This window comes from Phoca vitulina, unplaced genomic scaffold (genome assembly GCF_004348235.1).
Source record: "Phoca vitulina isolate PV1807 unplaced genomic scaffold, GSC_HSeal_1.0 scaffold35, whole genome shotgun sequence".
Lineage (NCBI taxonomy): Eukaryota > Metazoa > Chordata > Mammalia > Carnivora > Phocidae > Phoca > Phoca vitulina.
In genome coordinates, this window is record NW_022589738.1 from 5,435,274 (window position 1) to 5,455,581 (window position 20,308).

The 20,308-nt window shown below is 37.1% G+C and overlaps 1 protein-coding gene across 13 annotated transcripts in view; it reads right to left on the minus strand.

Moving 5' to 3' along the window:
* DMD (dystrophin) overlaps window positions 1-20,308 on the minus strand; it is a 2,446,616-nt gene that overhangs the window by 589,873 nt on the left and 1,836,435 nt on the right. The gene's annotated exons all lie outside the window — the stretch shown is intronic.

Consider the following 20,308-nt stretch of genomic DNA (forward strand, 5'->3'; position numbering starts at 1 on the left):
GACACTTTCTCTGTTTTTATCTTTACTGTTATTCCACATAATTGCATTCAAATTTGTCTTTTTTTTAAAGTACTGGAAATACATATTTCTATGGTTAAAATGTATGGATCATGACATTTTCTCTATACCCTGTTTAATTCCTTATAATTAAGAAAAAAATAAACCCCAGTAAGAAAGCCTGTATTAAAATTATGCAAAATCAGTTATTATTAAATTTTCACGGCTATATTAGTTTCTTATGGCTGTTGTCACAAATGATCACTAATCTAGTGGCTTAAAATAATCTGCATTTATTGTTTTACAGTTCTGGAGGTCAGAAGTCTGAAAATAGGTCTTAGAAGCAAAAATTAAAGTGTCTGCAGAGTTTCTGTTCCTTCTGGAGTGCCTAAGAGAGATCCTGTTCCCTTGCCTTTTCCAGCTTCTAGAGGCTGCCTGCCATCCTTGGCTCTTGGCCCCGCTGCCCATCTCCAAAGCCAGCAGGTTAGCATCTTCTCATTCCTCCCCCTGCCTGCTTACATGATCACATTGCCTCCTCTCTTCTAAGGACCTTTGTGATTACAATGGGCACCCAAAAATAACCCATTAAGATCCCCCTATGTCAACATCCTTTTTTTAAAAAAAAAATTTTTTATTTATTTATTTATTTGAGAGAGAGAGTGAGAGAGAGAGCACAAGAGGGGGGAGGATCAGAGGGAGAAGCAGATTCCCACTGAGCAGGGAGCCTGATCCTGGGATTCCAGGATCATGACCTGAGCCAAAGGCAGGACGCTTAACTGACTGAGTCACCCAGGTGCCCCTGATGTCAACATCCTTAACTTCACCCGTCTGCAAGTCCCTTCCACCGCATAAGGTAACACACTCACAGGTTCCAGGGATGAGGACACGGTTATCTTTGGGGAGCTATTAGTCAGCCTACCACAAATGTTCTGCTGTCATTTAGCATGAAACTGCCTGCCATGATGTGGCACACTTCTTGGGACTGGTTCAGTACTATGTGAAAGTCAGTGTCAAGGGTTATAAAATTCCACAATCTAGAAAGCACAGGAGGCATTAAGCAGTGAGAATCCAGCTCTCCAGGGCGGACCTGGTTTAACCAAAGGCCTCCAGAGGCAGGAGAGGTGTATTCTCGCCTCTCCCTCATCTCATCACCAAAAGTCCCTCCGAATGTCCCTATTAAGAGGTGGAAACAGCAGCTCACAAAAGCATTGCATTAAAAAAAATTAATGAACTGTGACTCCCTGAGGAAATCAGGGTGTTGCTGGTTTGTGACAAGCAGCTCTTCCAGGAGTGAATCATGGCAGCGATCCAGAACAAAGTCCTTATCTTTGGGGGACTGACAGCCTGCAGGAAAGGAAGGGGTAATGCTTTCCTGGTTACAGACACACTAACTTCCCCTCAGCTTTGCCCATTCAGCTTCATTCTCCCCCATCAACACCCACTCATCAACATTAAGCCTTCTTCCCAGCTGTCTTCTTCCCCCTTCTCATTTTTAAACTGCTTCTACTTTTTGACTTCTTTTCTCTGCAACAAGTACTACCAAAAATCCTGAAAGCTTTTTTTTTTTTTTTTTTTTTAACTGTTACCATGGAGAAGGCAATTTTCTCATCAAGGAAAGGAGGCGGTGCTGAGGGAGAGGAAGAGCCACATATGAAAATTGAGAGTTAGCCTCTGTGTCTTTTCAACAATATCCAATTAAATCTTTTCACTACCATACACAAAACAAGAACACAGTGGGTGGCCAATCTGGCCCAAGGACTTGAATGAATCAGTAGGCTCTGGGATAATGTGTTGGGGGGGGGAGGGGGGAGTATGCCAGAGGTGGGGAGGCAGGCCAGTAATCCTGAAACAGGGAACTAATGAACAGTGATCACTGATAGATAATTACCATGCAGTTGTTTGAATTGAGGTGGCTTTCTATCATTTTCAGGTAAATGACCTTCAGGATGGCAGAAGATTTTCTCCCAAATGATGAAACACTAACATGTACACAAACAAAACAAATAGAGGGAAGAGACCTGTGAACTGTTCCTCAATGATAAGTTGAAAACAAAGTGGAAGAAAATTCAAATACAGAATCATCTGGTGGCGAAACATCAGTGAGATTTTAATTAAGTCTAGAATTTTATATTTCAAACCAGAAAGAAATCTATCACTGATTCACAGATGTGCCAATATTAAGAAAGACCTGAAATATTAATCCTCCGTTCTAATTCTCAGGAGATAAATCATACATAGGCCTTATTCTTTCTGATCATTCCGAGCAAAACCAAATTAAGAAATTTTTAAATGATGAGGTTTCTCCAAGTACAATAGATAACTCATCACCTCTCTAGTAGAAGAATCCTGCATAAATCCTGTACATAAATATTATGCCTAAAGGCTTGCATCAACAAGAGTAATCAAAGGAAAAGAACTGCAAAATAGTCAAAGCATACATTTAAAATGTCGGTGGTGATGACATTAACAGCAAAAGATGGGAGTTGAAGCAGTGTCTTGATCCTCTCTTTCCCATTACCCACTCCAGCTTTTAAAAGCATGATGAGTTTGTTTTACAGAACATAATGATGAAACGTTTTAGATATACAAAAAGGTACAGAGAAGATAAGGGTACAATTGAAGTCTATGACATGGCTATATCAGTCCATACATGCACCTGGTGTAAAAGTTACAGCACGGAGTCACATGAATTCATTCTTTAATGTAAAGGTTCATACTGGAGAGATGTTTATTTTTAAGAAGAGCAATGTTATTAGAAATTATTTTTGAAAACTAGTTTAAGATCATAACCTTTGTCTACCTTGGAATTACTCACAGAGTTGGGAGACTGAGAATAGCAAATAAGGCCACTACTCCAAAGCCCTAACCCAAATGCAGAGCACCAGGCAGCTCTACTCCGAGTCCACCCACCTACGATCTCATGTGACTTCACAGAAAATTCACTATCAGCCAGTTTGTTTACAATAAATGATTCTCTTACTGACAAAGCAGAAAATATAGATAGATCCACAGGAAGAGAGAAAGAAAGAAAGGGAGAAAGGGAAGAAAGAAGGAAGCAAAGGAAAGAAGGGAGGAAAGAAGGCAAAGAAGGAAGGGAAGAAGGGGGGAAGGAAGGGAAAGAGAGAGAAGGAACTCTGATTATGGGATACTTGCTAATCTATTTCCTGTTAGCATTTTCTGCTTGCTACTTCACAACAGCACCAGAAAAAAAGACTACATTATTCTAAATTAGAGACTATCAGATAAACAAATAAAAACTAAGATGATTTGCATGAAAAGGAAACAATAAGCTCTTTTCAGAGCAACACTGAGGGTTTCATTAAGCAAAGTTGTAGGGAAGAGCTACATATCTTTTCAATCTCTCAGTTATTGTCAAATCTGTAAATCCCATGCCCCATTACCCCCATACAAGCCAGGGAGATATTCTCAGATAATAGCACTTCATTTGTGATTGAACCAACACAAAAGGGGTGCCTCTTCTGAATACATACAATGAATTTTTGTTTTGGGGACTTCATGCTTTGTTTCATTGTTAGACCACTTAAAATAATCAAATTTCTCATGTAGTTAGGGCACAAAGATGAAAGAAATGTCTCACTTAAAATATTTATGGATGAGGACAAAATCCTGGCAACAATACTTGTTGACCCAGGGGCGCCTGGGTGGTTCAGTGGGTTAAGCAGCCAACTCTTGGTTTCGGCTCAGGTCATGATCTCAGGGTCCTGGGATTGAGCCCTGCATCAAGTTCTGCACTCAGTGGGGAGACTGCTTGAAGATTCTCTCCCTCTGCCCCTCCCCCTGCTTGTGCACATGCATCGGCGCCCCTATTCTCTCTCTCTAAAATAAATAAATCTTAAAAAAAATCTTAAAAAACTAGTTGACAGAGTTGGCTTGTTTACTAGACAGATGATATATTCTTAAGGCTCAATACCCTAAATCAAGGCAAACCTACATGTACATATTTCAACTGCCCATGATGACTTCTGTAAGGAAGATAAGTTAGAGGAAGAAATTTGACCTTGGAGATTATGAATTTTTGAAGACTCTTGATTTGATGCATGTTAAAATGTCTGTGGCAAAACAAAACAAAAACCAAAAATCATTTTTCATGATAAAAAATTATGAGTTATATGTTATGAAGTCTGTAAATTACTTTAAGATTCTTCAGCACAGATATTATATATGTGACAGTATGAATGTGTTAGCAGTCAGTTGCCTCAATCAGGAATTCATATGGGGAATGGGGTCAGACTTTAATCAGAAAGGTCAGATTCCTGAGGCAGGTGCTACAAGCATTTTAACCATTTTAATCACAGTCAACACCAGAGGCCTTGCTAATGAGCAAAATGAATGTTAGAAATGAACTTTGTTTCTTTTAATTTAATTTTAAAGATTTTATTTATTTATTTGACAGAGAGAGAGAGAATGAGAGCATGAGCAGGGGGAACAGCAGAGGGAGAGGGAGAAGCAGGCTCCCCGCTGAGCAGGGAGCCCGATGCAGGGCTCTATCCCAAGACCCTGGGATCACGACCTGAGCTGAAGGCAGACGCTTAACGACTGAGCCACCCAGGTGCCCCAGAAATGAATTTTCATTTATGAGATTAGTGTGATTCAAGATACATGTTTGGGTTAAAATATATTAGAGACACTTCTCATCTTTATCAGGACCAGATACAAAAATCCAGCAAGCTACTGACCCTGCACTTTCTGGAATGGTACCCAAGATTTGATGTCCAAACCATGTTGTATCTCTACACTGAATTCAAAGATTTTGATTGCATGATGCCCTCCCTAAGGTTAACTGAATCCTACCCTTAAATTTTAGAATATTCACATGTCTGCCTTGCCTAAACCTTTTACAGATTGTGATCATAATACCTGATAGTGAGGGTAGGGGAGAGTAACTAACCCTTACTTACCCTACCAAGCTTTTGCTACTGCTATTACCAAAAATAATCTAATAGCTGTGCATAACAATATTAACCTAGGACAATTAACATTGTGCAAGCCACACACTTTAAAATTTATTATTCTTTTTTTAAAGATTTTATTTATTTATTTGATGGACAGAGAGCGAGAGAGAGAATACAAGCAGGGGGAGCAGCAGGAAGAGGGAGAAGCAGGCTCCCGTGGGGCTCGATCCCACGACCCTGGGATCATGACCTGAGCCAAAGGCAGACGCTTAACCGAGCCACCCAGGTGACCCTAAAATTTATTATTCTTTAACGAAGTATAACCAATACAAAAACAATAGTTCCCTGTAATCCTCACCTCCTTCCATTCAATAGATTTGTTTTTGTTCTTGGAGTATAACACTAAATTTTTCTCTCTTTTTAAACAGGTGATGGGGATTAAGGAGGGCATTTGTTGTGATGAGCCCCGGGTGTTGTAAGGAAGTGTTGAATCACTAAATTGTACACCTAAAACTGATATTACACCATATGTTAACTAACTGGAATTTAAATAAAAACCTAAAAAAAAAATTCTCTTTTGATTTCCTCATGGTTGTATTTGTCCCACATGGTTTAATAACCAGATCTTTAAAGATTTCATTCCATCTCTGTGCACCATTTCAATCAATTGAATAATTTCACAATTCTGCCTTGTCTTTCATCTATTATTACTCATATTATCAATTTCCCCCCGACAATCCAAACAAGAACTGGGCCTAGTCATTTAGTTAAGAGCGCAGACAGTTATCTATATAATTATCCTATGAGCTGCACGCGTGTGGTGAGGGTTGGGGAAGGGGAAGAATGAGCTTGATCATAGCTGGATACTGGACATTAGTTTATGGAGATGCAAACTGTGGTGAGACCAATTTTTCTTACCCTACGGGTGCCTATCTGGGCTGCAAAATTATCCTGTTCTTTGACATTTTTATCTTAGCTCTTTGACAAGTTCTCTGTTGCTTTTCTGCTCAAGATTCAGATTCCTTATTATAGCTTCCCTGGGTATATTTTTTCAAAGGACAGTTGAAGATCATAAGAAAGCCTATTTTAATGTATCATCTTTCTTAAGCAAACACATTTTCATCCCTACTCTTTCTATTCCCCAGATATGTCCTAAAGAGTATTTCTCAATACTAAGGTTCAATATTAATATATGTTACATATGAAATTTGTATATGCAAATATGTGTGTGTGTGTATATATATATATATATAGATAGATATAGATATAGATATAGATAGATAGATATGTGGGTGTGTATATACACATGGTTTCTTGCCAATAAGCCTGGGCTGGAATCCAGGCATTTACCAATGGTATTGCTTTGGGCAACTAACTTAACCTTCCTGATTCATTTCCTTTACGAAACAAGTATAATACCAGTTAGCATATACTACACTTGAGAGGATTAAACATATTAAATGCCATGTGCGTAGTACAGTGCCTGGTACATACTAGGGCAAAATAAATGGTAAGTATAAGCACCCAGAATTTTATAGTAGCATATTATTTGGCCCAACATGTTTCGGCCAAAAGAAGTTTGTCAGAAGCAACTGGGCCAAAGCCACATGCTCTATGTTTCAATAATGGCAGCTCAGCAACAATTCTGTGTCTTTTAGCATTTCTTTCCATTTTTCAAAATCTGCTCTTTTTTCGTATTCTTATATTTATTTCTATTATTCAATATTTTTAATGGAAAAGTTGAACAAATCTAAATATCCAACATTGGAATTATTTTCCGTAGTGATCATTTAAAGTTTCTTTTGCTGTTTTTACTTGATATAAAGAAACATTACACATTCATAACACTATATGGAAACATCATTCTGTAAAACAGCATAAATAACACCCATAACCCAACCCACCCAGAGACAATTCTAATTTTTATTATATGTAATTATAAATAAATATTTATATCAGTGGTGTGTATATACATATATATACACACGCACACATATATACAGATTCATGTGTATCTATCACTGCCTTAAGTGAACCTTTCTTATAGACTGTAATCATAACACCTGACAGTGAGGGTAACAGCATCCTAAGATTTTGCCATATATATATATTTTGTATATGCCATATACAAATATATGCCAAAAAATATATGCCATATACATATATTTGCCATATATATAGTCATATATATATATGACTATATAGACTATATATATATATATTGATAGCCATATCTACCTATCATCCATCTATCTATCTGTCTACCTATGTCTCCTTCCATAGCACTCCATATGGTTATGTGTAATCTTCACAGAAATACATGTGGACATGTGGTATGTGTTTTTATAAAGTAATATATATGTACTTGGGTATGCAATAAATATTGCAACAATACGATATCATACAGTACATACTGGCATATAATACAATGCAATTTGTTTTAGCAATCTACTCAGTTTTGGACATGTGATTTTTTTCCACCTGGTCCCTATGTGAAATAATGAACTTATCTGCACTGAGAAGCTGTAATATGCTTCCCAGCTTCCCCCTCAGCTGCTAGTAGTGCTTCTGGTAGACAATCTTTGGCTTGTCAACTCCCTTCTAGGAAATTGCCTTGGCTGAAGAGCATCATCTTTGTCACAAGTTTATATTTCCCTCCCTGAAAGCTCATCTCCAATGAGTGACTGGACATGAAGTTATAAAGGGCTGGTCCTCTCTCCCCAAATCATAACAATTCTGAAGGGTCCCTTCGGCTTCAGGTTGCATGAGGCCCCTACTGGGAATGCTTCACAGCCCAGCTTCTCCTTCTGCCCCCTTCTGTTGACCCCAAGAGCACTCCCAAATAAACCTCTGGTATGCTCACCTGCATCTCAGCGACTGCTTCCCAGAAACCCAAGGGGTGACATTATCTTTAAGCAAATAAACGCTAGGCAGTTGGCATTAACATCCAGAACATTCTTGTTCTATAAGTTTCCATAGTATAGAGGCAAAACTTTCCCATAATAGCATGCACATTTTCTTCCCATTCCCCCTTCAGCAAGTAATTGGAGATTTAAGGTAAGAATGATTTAGAAGAAAGAAGGTGCAAATATCCTTGCATACCACCCTGGGCTCAAACACACCTGTCTCCAGCCACTGAGTTTCTCAAAGCCATCTCATTTTTGACTTGAGGCACACTCATCATACTCCACTCCGTTTTCTAAAAACCTGTTTCAACAGAAGGTGCTCTTCTCACTACTCTCCAAGCATTTCTTTCTAATCCAAGTTAAAAATTCTCATCTATTAGGAAAACACACATTTTCTGAAGCACTTGGACAACAATTCAAGTAAAACAAGTTTCTTTCTTTTCAAAAGTTTTTATCATCAAGTGACAAGGGGCTTTGAAACACTACCATTGCCCTTTTGATTCCATCTCAGATTTTAAAGTTTGATTTATTTATGCTGCAAAAATAGCTATCATGATTAATTGGTTTTTCAAGTGTTTATCATTTTTCACCAAGGATAATTGCTGTGATTAGCAAGAGGAACCACCATACAAACCCACTGAATCCTCTAAAATTAATATTTGTTTTAAAGAGTGACTTCACTTAATTGCCTACTTTGATGAATGATGTAAAATACTACTGTTACGTTACAGCAAAAAGAAAATGTGACAACAAGTAACACACAGGTAGAACAAATACAACTGCAGAGTTGAGATTTACTTACAAAGATCTTAAAGCATGCTTTTAATCCTGATAACTACACTGTGACAAAGAGTTTTCTATCCTAGTTTTACAAACACTCAAACTGAGAATTGTAGAAGTTGTGTAACTTGCCAGTAACCCATAAGGCAAGGTTTTAGATGCCTGACTCCAGAAAAGCTCATACCATTTCTGCAAATATGAGAAAAAGCAGGACACATGTTCACATATTATGCAAGTTCCTGTATATTTGAGGAAAGGGTGGAGTGGCCAAATTACAAGAACAGTATTCTTTGCTCAATTTTTGTTATGAATTAAAGCTGACATTTGGAGATGTCATCAAAGACTTGAGAAAGGAAAAAAAAAGGATAAAAAAAGGAATGAAATAAGGTAATGACAAAATTTTTCCTGTTTTTCAGTGTTGGGAATCCTTGTTTATACATGTTTATGTGATACATTATATTTCTCTAGATGTTTAATGAAAGAAAATGAATATGTATGTTCATTTTGATTTCTTTAGAAATGAGAAAAGAGATGGTATTCTGTGTCTTCTTTCTCTTTCCAGCTTTTAAATCCCACAATTAATTATATAATGCTACTGAGAAATAGGAAAATTTAATGAAACAAAAAATGAACCATGTATATAAGATGGTTAGTTTGGTTATAAAGAAATTATATTTCATTTAAATATTGATTTCTCTGGGAAATCTTTCTTGACATGGAATAATGACTAGAGTAGGTATACTGTTTTTTTTTTTTTAAAGATTTTATTTATTTGACAGAGAGAGACACAGCGAGAGAGGGAACACAAGCAGGGGGAGTGGGAGAGGGAGAAGCAGACTCCCCGCTGAGCAGGGAGCCCGATGCGGGGCTCGATCCCAGGACCCTGGGATCATGACCTGAGCCAAAGGCAAACGCTTAACAACTGAGCCACCCAGGTGCCCCTAGAGTAGGTATACTGTTAACCTTTACAATATCTCATTCTATAAAACCAAGGAATGAGGGTGGAAACTTCCATGCTCCTTGCCACAGTGATTTGTTTAGGTGTGAATGTATGACTTAAGCTAGCCCCATCAGAGAAGCTTGGCACTTCCATTTGAAGGTCAAGAAAGGAAAGTTTTCTTTCCTTTTTAATATAGTATGGTATGCAAAATATATACTATAACAGTTATGACAATGTTGAAGGGCAAAACTGAGCAATGAGCTGGGGTCTTGGGTATGCCATGCCCGAAGCCCACATAATAGTTCTGTTTCATAAGCCAATAATTTCTTTTCTTCTTAAAGCCAGTTTGAGATGGATTTTCTATAAGTTGCAATTGACAATATTCTCATTTATGGTCAGATTTAATTTAAAGGAATATACTGTTTTTACCCAATCATAGAATCTATTTCATCACACTTCAATTGCCTTTTTACTTTTTGGCTTTCTCAAATAGATTGTAAACAATGTCAACTTAACATAAGGTTTTCCAAGAAAGAATCCATACATCAAATAATTCAGTTTGCAAAGTACTGACACTTACTTACTTTTCTTTATCTATATATAAGGTGACTATATATCCAGTTTATCCTGGACAAGCTTAGTTAACCCCTGTTCTCTGGCATAATTAATAATGGCACATATTTTCCTTCTGGAGAGTATTATGATTTAGGCAACAAAGTGTATAATAGACTGTAAGTTCAGTTTTAAAATCAGCCACATTCTTGCCCTTTGCAAACTCAGTATGACAGGCAAGTGCCCTTAAACTGCCACCTACTTGTGACAACCTCATAGACAGAAGGAACTAACATTACAGATCTCATCCCCCTTAGGATTCTTTAGCTTCCCTTTGTTGCATTCTTTCAGAATCTCTTAGCAAGCAACCTGCTAAAACTTGATGAATGGGGTCACAAGATAACCTGACTGCAAAAGTAACTGTGTCATGTCTTTAAAAATGAATAACAGGTATATTTCCTTTTTTACTTTTAGATGGCAGGTATGGCTATGTCCCTGAAGTCTGGATTTCCTTGCCCTCAAAAAGTGTTAAGAGTTCTTTGTTTTGGAAAACCTTGGATTTTAGGAAATGATCTAGAATAACTGAGACCCCTATGCAAGGGAAAAAAAGCAGACTTGTTATATCTACCAAGAGCTTTCTTTTCTGTGTACTCAAAGGTCTTTCAAAGACTCCTGAAGGACACTGATGGAAAGGGGAACCCTGAAAAATGACCAACACAGTGAATTTCCCAACTATCCAGAAGAAAGATTCTGAGCCACATTTTATTTGATTTAGAAAAAAATGAAGACACAGAACATGTCTTACGCTTTAGAGTTGAGAAAGAATTCAACAGGCCTTTATCTGTAACTTTATAAAGGATTATTCTAGGATCTTTTCATGCCAACAGAAAATAATTAGACTCAACCCTCAAAACCAAATAAATTCATTTTTAACAGTAGATTTTAAGAATGTGATAGCATGATTAGATAGTAATAATATTTGGGGGGGCAAGGAATTGCTTTTCTAACGGGAAAACTCTAATTGACATTTGCACAGAGTTTCTGATGACGGTAAAAAAAAATCGCATCTCAGCTTTAGAGAATTTGCAGGTCAGTTCTATATTCTATTCACTGAAAGAATTATAGGCCACCTAGTCCTAACATCAAAATATAAATAAAACTGAGGGAAGAAAAAGAAGCAAAACAGGGCTTTAGCATTAGGATTATACCTTGAAAAACAAAGCCAAAAAACAAGAAGATGTTGAAAAATGCCAGTCAGTATCATGGTCGCATACAAAGAGTTGCCACATAATTAGAGGTTATCTGAAATAAGCAAGTGTGTACTGGGAGACCAAAAAGACAAAATGATCAAAAAATAATCAGTCCCCCACACCTCCGTCTCCAGCCTTACAAAACGCTTAAAATCACAACCCCTAAATTATCTGAAGAACCTTTCAATGTAAGGGAATTAATATATATTTCTTTTTAAAGAAGCAGATATGACACATTTTATATGACTTGAATAGTGGATAAAAAGTTTAATACAAAAGTTTAAAAGCAGATATGATGCAATTTGGAAGCTGGCCAAGTAAAGGGTATTTCTAAGCGATTTAAAACAAATTAACTTTTACTTTGAAACCTAAGCTTTAAGGGTCAAAGAAAGAAGAGAAATAAGCTAGAACATGCCTCCTGGTTGTAAAACACATATTTAAAGAGACAAAGACTTGGAGAAGCATCTGTGATTATAAGCTCTCTGCTTTTTATTGAAAAAGTAGTTTTCTATTCAGTAAACAGGAGTTAAAGAAAATAAGTGAGTGAAACCTCCATATCAGCTAAGTCTACTTAAGATCCATCATGTCATATGATAGGTGCTTTTGAGAAAACAACACTAGAATCAGATATGTTCGCATCGTTTAGCTCGGCATTTCTCCATGGAATTTGTTTGTATGGAACATCTTGAGGAGCACAGTTTAGAGAATGTTATCTTATTCAAAATAGCGTGTCTCTGTGAGTCACTTGATTTCTCTATATGCATTTGTTTTTATCAAATTAATCTTTTAGAACTCTTGTCTTTTAACACTGTCTATAATTTGGGAAGTTGTTATAAGGATGGCATTTGTGCCTCTCATTGTGATCTACCTACCAGGGACCAAGTAACAAGGCTTTCTCCAGAATGAATATCTGAGGGAAAGAATTTAGAACAGTTTTCTATAAAATCAGTGTTATCTATAAAGATATATTTATATATTACATATGATTTATATTTTAAATATTAATTATTAAAACCCTCATGACTTTTAAAGAGAAGCACACAATATAGAGCATCATTTAAAGGCATTAAATGTCTATATACATTTTAGCATTTTTCCATGTAAAGTCTAAAAAACCAAAATCATGCACTTTTCATGTTGTCTCGTTGTTGTTATTGTTAAGTGGAAACCTTTGTCTCTTCCTTTGGCCCAGGGATAGCTGACATTTGACACACCGACAAGCAGTAGTCTCCACATTTTTCTGACTGACCACACCTATTTAAAAAATTATGGCCCATACATACCAATCCATACTTATTCAAATTTTATAGATGTACAACTTCATTAATATAGTAGGCATTTTAGAAAACATCAACAAAATATTAACTTTTAAAGAATGAGAGAAAAATAAATGTATATAGAATATATGGTTCTTATATATTCCCACTGAGGATCTCTGTAACTAAACAGTCAAAGGAAGAGACAAAGGTTTCCACTTAACAGTAACAACAACGAGACAACATGAAAAGTGCATGATTTTGGTTTTTTAGACTTTACATGGAAAAATGCTAAAATGTATATAGACATTTAATGCCTTTAAATGATGCTCTATATTGTGTGCTTCTCTTTAAAAGTCATGAGGGTTTTAATAATTAATCAATATTTAAAATATAAATCATATGTAATATATAAATATATCTTTATAGATAACACTGATTTTATAGAAAACTGTTCTAAATTCTTTCCCTCAGATATTCATTCTGGAGAAAGCCTTGTTACTTGGTCCCTGGTAGGTAGATCACAATGAGAGGCACAAATGCCATCCTTATAACAACTTCCCAAATTATAGACAGTGTTAAAAGACAAGAGTTCTAAAAGATTAATTTGATAAAAACAAATGCATATAGAGAAATCAAGTGACTCACAGAGACACGCTATTTTGAATAAGATAACATTCTCTAAACTGTGCTCCTCAAGATGTTCCATAAAAACAAATTCCATGGAGAAATGCCGAGCTAAACGATGCGAACATATCTGCAGGACTTTTCAGTGACTTTGCTACAGTGATGTACACTATAGATCCCTATGACAGTCAAAGTCCATGCACATTTCTCAGTTTATTTGGCTTTTTCATGAGGAACATTTGTCAACATCTGATGGATCTAATGTCTGGGGAAATGTTGAGATACTCAAGCCCCTAAGAACAATAGTGTATTTCTTAGTGAAAATCTTAATATTCCTCCTTTTCCAATTTTTTTTTACAGCATAAAATAGACAACTGAAATTATGAGAGGCACAAGGGGCTGCTCTTGTTGGAGCATGTGGTGATGAAGAAGAAGGAAAAATCTAGGAGCCTGGGCCTTGGGATAGTGCTGCAATGAAGAGAACATGTATGACAAACAGCACAGGCCTGTGGTGGCAGGTAGCAAAGACCATGCAAAGCAGCTTTAAGATGACAGGAGAAGGGCAACACAGACAAGGGAAAAAAAAACTTGCTCTTTTAAAAAAATTTTATATTAAATGAGCCATATTAACTCATTTTCCTGTTTGATCAAGTTAGCACTGGTAATCTTTTAAGTGCTTACATTTTTCCTTGAACTCCATGGGTGTGTTTGGACCTTAATAATTCAGAGTATTAAAACTGATGACCTAACACTATGTATATTGATGCTAATGGACCTCTTCCAGAATATGGCAGGCTAATGAAGTTACTGTCAAAGTGACTGCTTTCTCTATATAGAAGCAAAAAGATAGAAATGAATAATATATTTTTCCTTAATTTTGTTTTATTGATAACTGAAATAAATTTAAACAGAGTACATGCATGTTATAGCTATTTACAACAGCACTGGCCAATGGTACTTTCTGCAGGGATGGAAATGTTCTATGTATGTGCTGTTCAATATGGTAGTCGCTAGTCACATGTGCTATTTGAAATGTAGCTAGTGCGACTAAAGTGATTTTTAAAGTGTAATTAATTTTGTAATTTTTTTTAAATGATGGAAATGGTTTATATTTTGATTGTGGTTATACAGCTGTATGTATTTGCCAAAACTCCTAACTATCCACTAAAAAAGGTGAATTTGACTGCATATAAGCCAACATTTAATAAACCCTACTTAAAAATAAAACAAAACCAGGGCACCTGGGTGGCTCAGTCAGTTAAGTGTCTGAGTCTTGGTTTCGGCTCAGCTCATGATTTCCGGGTTGTGGGATTGCCCAACATCGGGCTCTGCACTCAGTGTGGACTTTGCTGGAGATTCTCTCCCTCTCCTTCCCTCTCTGCCCTGCCCCCTCCCCCACCCCACTCCTGTGCTCTCTAAATAAATAAATAAATACATAAATAAATAAATGAAATCTTAAAAAAATAAAACAAAACCAAGACAATTTTACCAAAAAACAAAAACTATTACAACGCAAACCTTATTGCCAATTTTTAAACTACAATGTCAAAAGCTTTTAAAATTCATGTGGAAAAATAAAACCTTCCAGGTTTACCTAAATAGTATATTAAGTATGAAATAGCATTCTACTCTCTGTAATTTGAAGAAAAGAGCAAGTGAGAAGTCCTGAGTCAACATTGTGGCATATGCAACAGAAGCATGTCTTTCCAGAGTCACTCTCTGGGACAGAAGATGGACAAGAACTATTCTTCATCTTTGCTTCAGCACTTGAAAAAAGATGCCTCTGCTTTCTGACCACCATGGTATCTGATCTGATATTCACTGTCATTCTGATTTTCTCCCCCTCTGGCTGCTTTCAAGATTTTTTCCTTGTCCATAGTTCTCAGAGTTTAATTATGATGTGTCTTGACAAGGGTCTCTTTCGGTTTATCCTGTTTGGGGTTCTCTCAGCTTCTGGAATCCGCAGGTTTATGTCTCTGGCTATACATGGGAAATTCTTGGCCATTATTTCTTCTAGGACTCTGTCAGCCCCAACCTTACTCCTCTCCTTTCAGAACTGTGATGGCACAGTATTGGATCTTCTGTCCCACAGGTCCCTGAAGCTCTGTTCACCTCCCTCTATTTTCTCTCTGTATATCAGGTTGGCTAGTGTTCATTGTTCTATCTTCCAATTCACAGTTCTTTCTTCTCGCTCCCCCTCCACTTGGCTGTCAAGTCCACCCACTGAGCCCTTTATTTTGGTTATTGCATTTTTTTTTTTTCAGTTCAGAAATTTCCATTTGGGTCTTCTTTAAATCTGTTTCTGCTGAGGCTATTTTCTTTTTATCATTTGTTCAAGTGTTCATGATTGTTCACTGAAGCATTCTTGGGATAGTTGCTCCAAAGTCCTTGTCAGGTAACACTACCATCTCTGTCAGCTCTGGGTTGGCATCCAGTGATTGTCTTTTTTTGACTCAGTTGGAGATCTTCCTCTTTCTTGTATGATGACTTTTTTTTTAATTGAAACCTGGACATTTCTCTCCTGTGCTATGAGACACTGGATCTTACTTAGATCTTCCATTTGAGCTGGCTCCTTCACCCCAGCGGGGACTGAGGGGCCTGGGGCGGGTAGTTTCTCTTTCCTGAGAGGTAGAGGCAGGCAGAAGGCCAAATTCACCATGCAGCCTCCACCGGCACCACAAAGTCCGAGGGCTCATTACCACCTGGAGGGGTTGAGAGCTTGAGCTCCTACAAGGCCTTGGTGGTGGGGATGGGGGTGCTCCAGTTCTGAGTGTTTGGCTGGAGTACAACAGTTATTGTCTAAAAGGTTTGTCTTACTAGGGCTGCCTGTTGCCCGATCCTTCTGTGAAAGAACAGGCTTTTAATTTTGGTTCGTCTGTGCCCTCTGGCATTTCTGAATTTCTGGCTTCTTCAGCTCTAAGTCTGGGATAAATGAGGCAAAAAGAAAACCCAGGGAGCTCACCAGTGTGTCACTCTGTGGGTCTGGAAATCTGGAGCCGGCCTGCCTTCTCTCTACCTTTGTAACAAATGCTGGAATATTCCGAGGCCGGCAGGCAGATGACAGGAGGACCCCGAAAATGCGTGGTATGCCAGATGGAGATGTTGTAGGAGTGCCACTGCTTCAGGTAGAAAGCACCACTCACAGTGCTGGCTGTGTCCGGGAGCTGCCGCTCCATGTACCTTTGCAGCAGCGATGTCGTACCCATTCTCACCTACGTTCATGTCCCCCAGAAGCACGATCTTTCCATCGGGCTTCCTCATCTTTCAGCAAGAAGGCCCCCTCCTGCTCCCTTTGCCAGTCTGGCCAGTGTATCCTGGGTGCCACTGGAGCAGTCGGCCCCTGCCCCTAGGTCACTCGGACCCAGGACCCGTGAGAACCCAGACTCCTGGGAATCTGGACTCACAGGGACCCCGGACTTGCAGGGACCCACCTGGGCTCTCCCATTCAGACACCTGGGAGGATGGAAGAGGAAGCGCCTCAAGTTTAATTAATTCAAATTTAAATAGCCACATTTAGCTAGTGGCTACTGTACTGGACAGTGCAGATGTAGAGAATTAGAGACAACACATATGGTTAATTAGGAAGTTACCCCTTGAGAATAGAGGAGGGAATATAAACACAATGCATCCAATTTCCCTCTTAAATTTACACTGTTTTCAGTAACCTTTGTATGGTGTGATTGTAAAGTAACGTAAGTGATATCTACCACTACACATTAACAGTCGGGTTATTCTCTCACATTCACACCTCCCTGCCATCTCTGTGAGGAGAAAACTAAAACAGGAAATTGATCACATCATTTTTATCTAATTAAAAGTCCTTAAGTCTGAAGAAGAAGAATATGCATCTCTTGAAGCTAGAATTGGTCATATGACACATTTTGCTTCAATGCCCTGGAAGCAGACCTCTTTTATGTGGGGAGGACAGAAAAGCTTTTGTTTTCCCTGTAAATGTAAGCTGACACCCGACACATGCATTTACTCTCCCCATTTCCCACTCTGCCATTTTAAAACACACACTTAGCGCTTAGAGGTGGTGTAGCCATCTTGAGACCACAGGAAGGAACAGAAGCCACAGGTTAAGGATGGCTGGGGATGATTCAAGAAGGAGTTGGGACACATGATTTTTGAGGCTGCTGGACCTACCCCGGAGTAAAGAATTCTGGAGGTCTTGCTATGTGAGCAAACCTCCTATATGGATAAGCTATTGTAATGAGGATTTTGTCATATATAGCCAAACCCAATCCTATCAGTATTAATTGGGGTTAAAAAAAAAGATCCTCTAATTTTTAAAATTCTTACAGTCTAAAATTATAACTCTTTTTGTTTGATGTAAATTTAATTCCCAGAAGCCTTTCATTCATCACTGACCAAAACAAAGAGAAATCATGCTGCATTTAAAAGTTAAAATAAAATACGCATATGCCTCCATAACAGAATGTTAAATTTTAAATGCTAAGTAAAACTAGTCATCCATGAAGATAAAATAAACAACAGTTTTAAAAACAACTAGTATGTCTTTAGTTGCTACAGCAAAAAGAATACTATGCCTGCCTTTAAGAAAATTTAAATTCCTCTCAAGGGTTAACATGTAAAAATGTAAAAGGCCAAATGACAATAAATGTTTTAAAAAAGAAGTTTAAGACAACAGAAACAGCTTTACAAGAAAATATATGTTAGTGGACAAAATAATTTTGCAGTGAGTCACTGATTAAAAAGACCAATATAGACTGAAGTTATCAAAACAAATTTCACAGAGCAGCCAGGGATAGATTTCAAAAGCTTCAATGCTCTGACAAACCAGTCAACTCTACATTTCTAATCATTATAATCAACTTGAAGGAGTGTGAAGGAACCCTAAGTCATCGGTGTGGTTACTTCATAATTGGATTTGGTTAGAACTCACACCTGCAAATGATTGCACCATTCTCCTCTAAAAAGTTCCTAATGCTAAAAATAAAATAATCCTCATTTTGATTTAGAGAACACTTTTACTGTAAAATCTCATTATATATAACTTCTTGCCTGCTTACATTCTTTCCATCTGCTGTTATCTGCTCCCAATAACTGTCTTCTTCTAGTGCCTAACACCTATTATATAACTTAAAAAAAAAAAAAATCGAACTTGCGGAAGTGTAGTAAAGTGGTGGTTTGATTTTTATGTCAAATTTCTCAAGGGGCAGCGATGGTTCTATCTGTGGCAGCTTTTCTATGATTTTCATATAATGTGACATGACAGAAAATCTTAGCCTCAATGGAGTGGCTACAGATTATTTTCCCTCTCACCATGATCTCGTTCTTTCAGATTTAGGGGGCAAAAAGGCATGAAGGAGTTAAGGGTAAATTATTCTCTTCTCTCCACTTCCTTAAGTAGAGATTTATGTATATACTTTTGCCCCAAACTTTGCCCATGGCTTTACTTTTTCTTATTTCTAGTTGGAAGGTTTAAAAATAATCCAAGAGCTGAACATAGATTAATCAGTTTGGGGGTGGGGGAAGGTTAAGTCTATTATTACAAAGTTTATTCTGTTTGAAAGGAGAATATGTCAGGTAAATCAAAGCATTTCTATTTTTGGCATAAATCATACAGAAGATATTCTTTCCCTGAATAAATTATAAGAAATACATAATTCTTGAATATGACACTACTTGTTTACACAGAATGCAAAACATAAAGATAAGGGAATCTGGAAGGATGTGTGAAATACTAAAATTATACTCACAGTTATTTTTCTAAATCTAGTAAAGAATTGACTCACATCACTCTAGAAACCCTGGCATTATTTTTAGTGAATTCATAAAAGATCACAAGACTATAGTCAAATCCCACTGCTTCTATTTCAAAAACAATGCAGCTATGATCACCTTGGAAATTTACTGATTAGCTTGGATTATGAAAATCAACAACATTAGAACATATTATGCAAAAACAGATTTTCATCCCGAGGTTACTGGATAAAAATTAACAAGACATGTGGAAAGAGAAGTCTAGCTTAATTTCTTCTCTATGAGAGAGGCAGGCACATATTAAGAGGAAGGAAAGAAATGATTCATTCATTCATTCTAATATATATGATTAAAACCACCATAGCAATTTTTTTCTTGTGGCAATTACCTCTCTTTGCCTTTTATGCTTTCCTCACAGAATATATACTCTAAAATAGGAGATTATATACTTTTTTATTATTTTATATTTTAAGTTTTTATTTAAATTCCAGTCAGTTAACATACAGTGTAATATTAGTTTCAGGTGTATAATACAGTGATTCAACACTTTCATACATCACCCTGAGCTCATCACAAGTAGACTCCTTAATCCCCATCATCTATTTAACCTATCCTCCCAACCACCTCCCCTCAGATAACCATCAATTTTTTCTCTATAGTTAAGAGTCTTTTTCCTGGTTTGCTCTCTCTCTTTTCCCTTTGCTCTTGTTTTGTTTCTTAAATTCCACATATGAGTGAAGTCATATGGTATTTGTCTTTCTCTGACTTATTTCACTTAGCATAATACTCTCTAGCTCCAGCCATGTCATTGCAAATGGCAAGATTACATTCTTTTTTATGGCTGAATAATATTCCATCGTGTGTGTACATATACATACATACATATACAAATATATATACATTTTTTTATCCATTCATTGGCCAATGGTCACTTGGGCTGCTCCCATAGTTTGACTATCGTAAATAATGCTGTTATAAACATTGGGGTGCATGTATCCATTTGAATTTATATTTTTGTTGAATACCTTCTCATGTGTCTGTTGGCCAGTTGGATGTCTTCTTTGGAGAAATGTCTATTCATGTCTTCTGCCCATTTTTAATTGGATTATTTGTTTTTTGGATGTTGAATTGTATAAGTTCTTTATAGATTTTGGATACTAACCCTGTATCTGGTATGTCATTTGCAAATATTTTCTCCCATTCCGTAGGTGGCCTTTTAGTTTTATTATTTCCTTCTCCATGCACAAACTGTTTATTTTGATGAAATTTGTTTTTGCTTTTGTTTCCCTTGCCTCAGGGGACATATCTAGAAAGAAGTTGCTATGGCCCATGTCAAAGAAGTTACTGCCTGGTTCTCTTA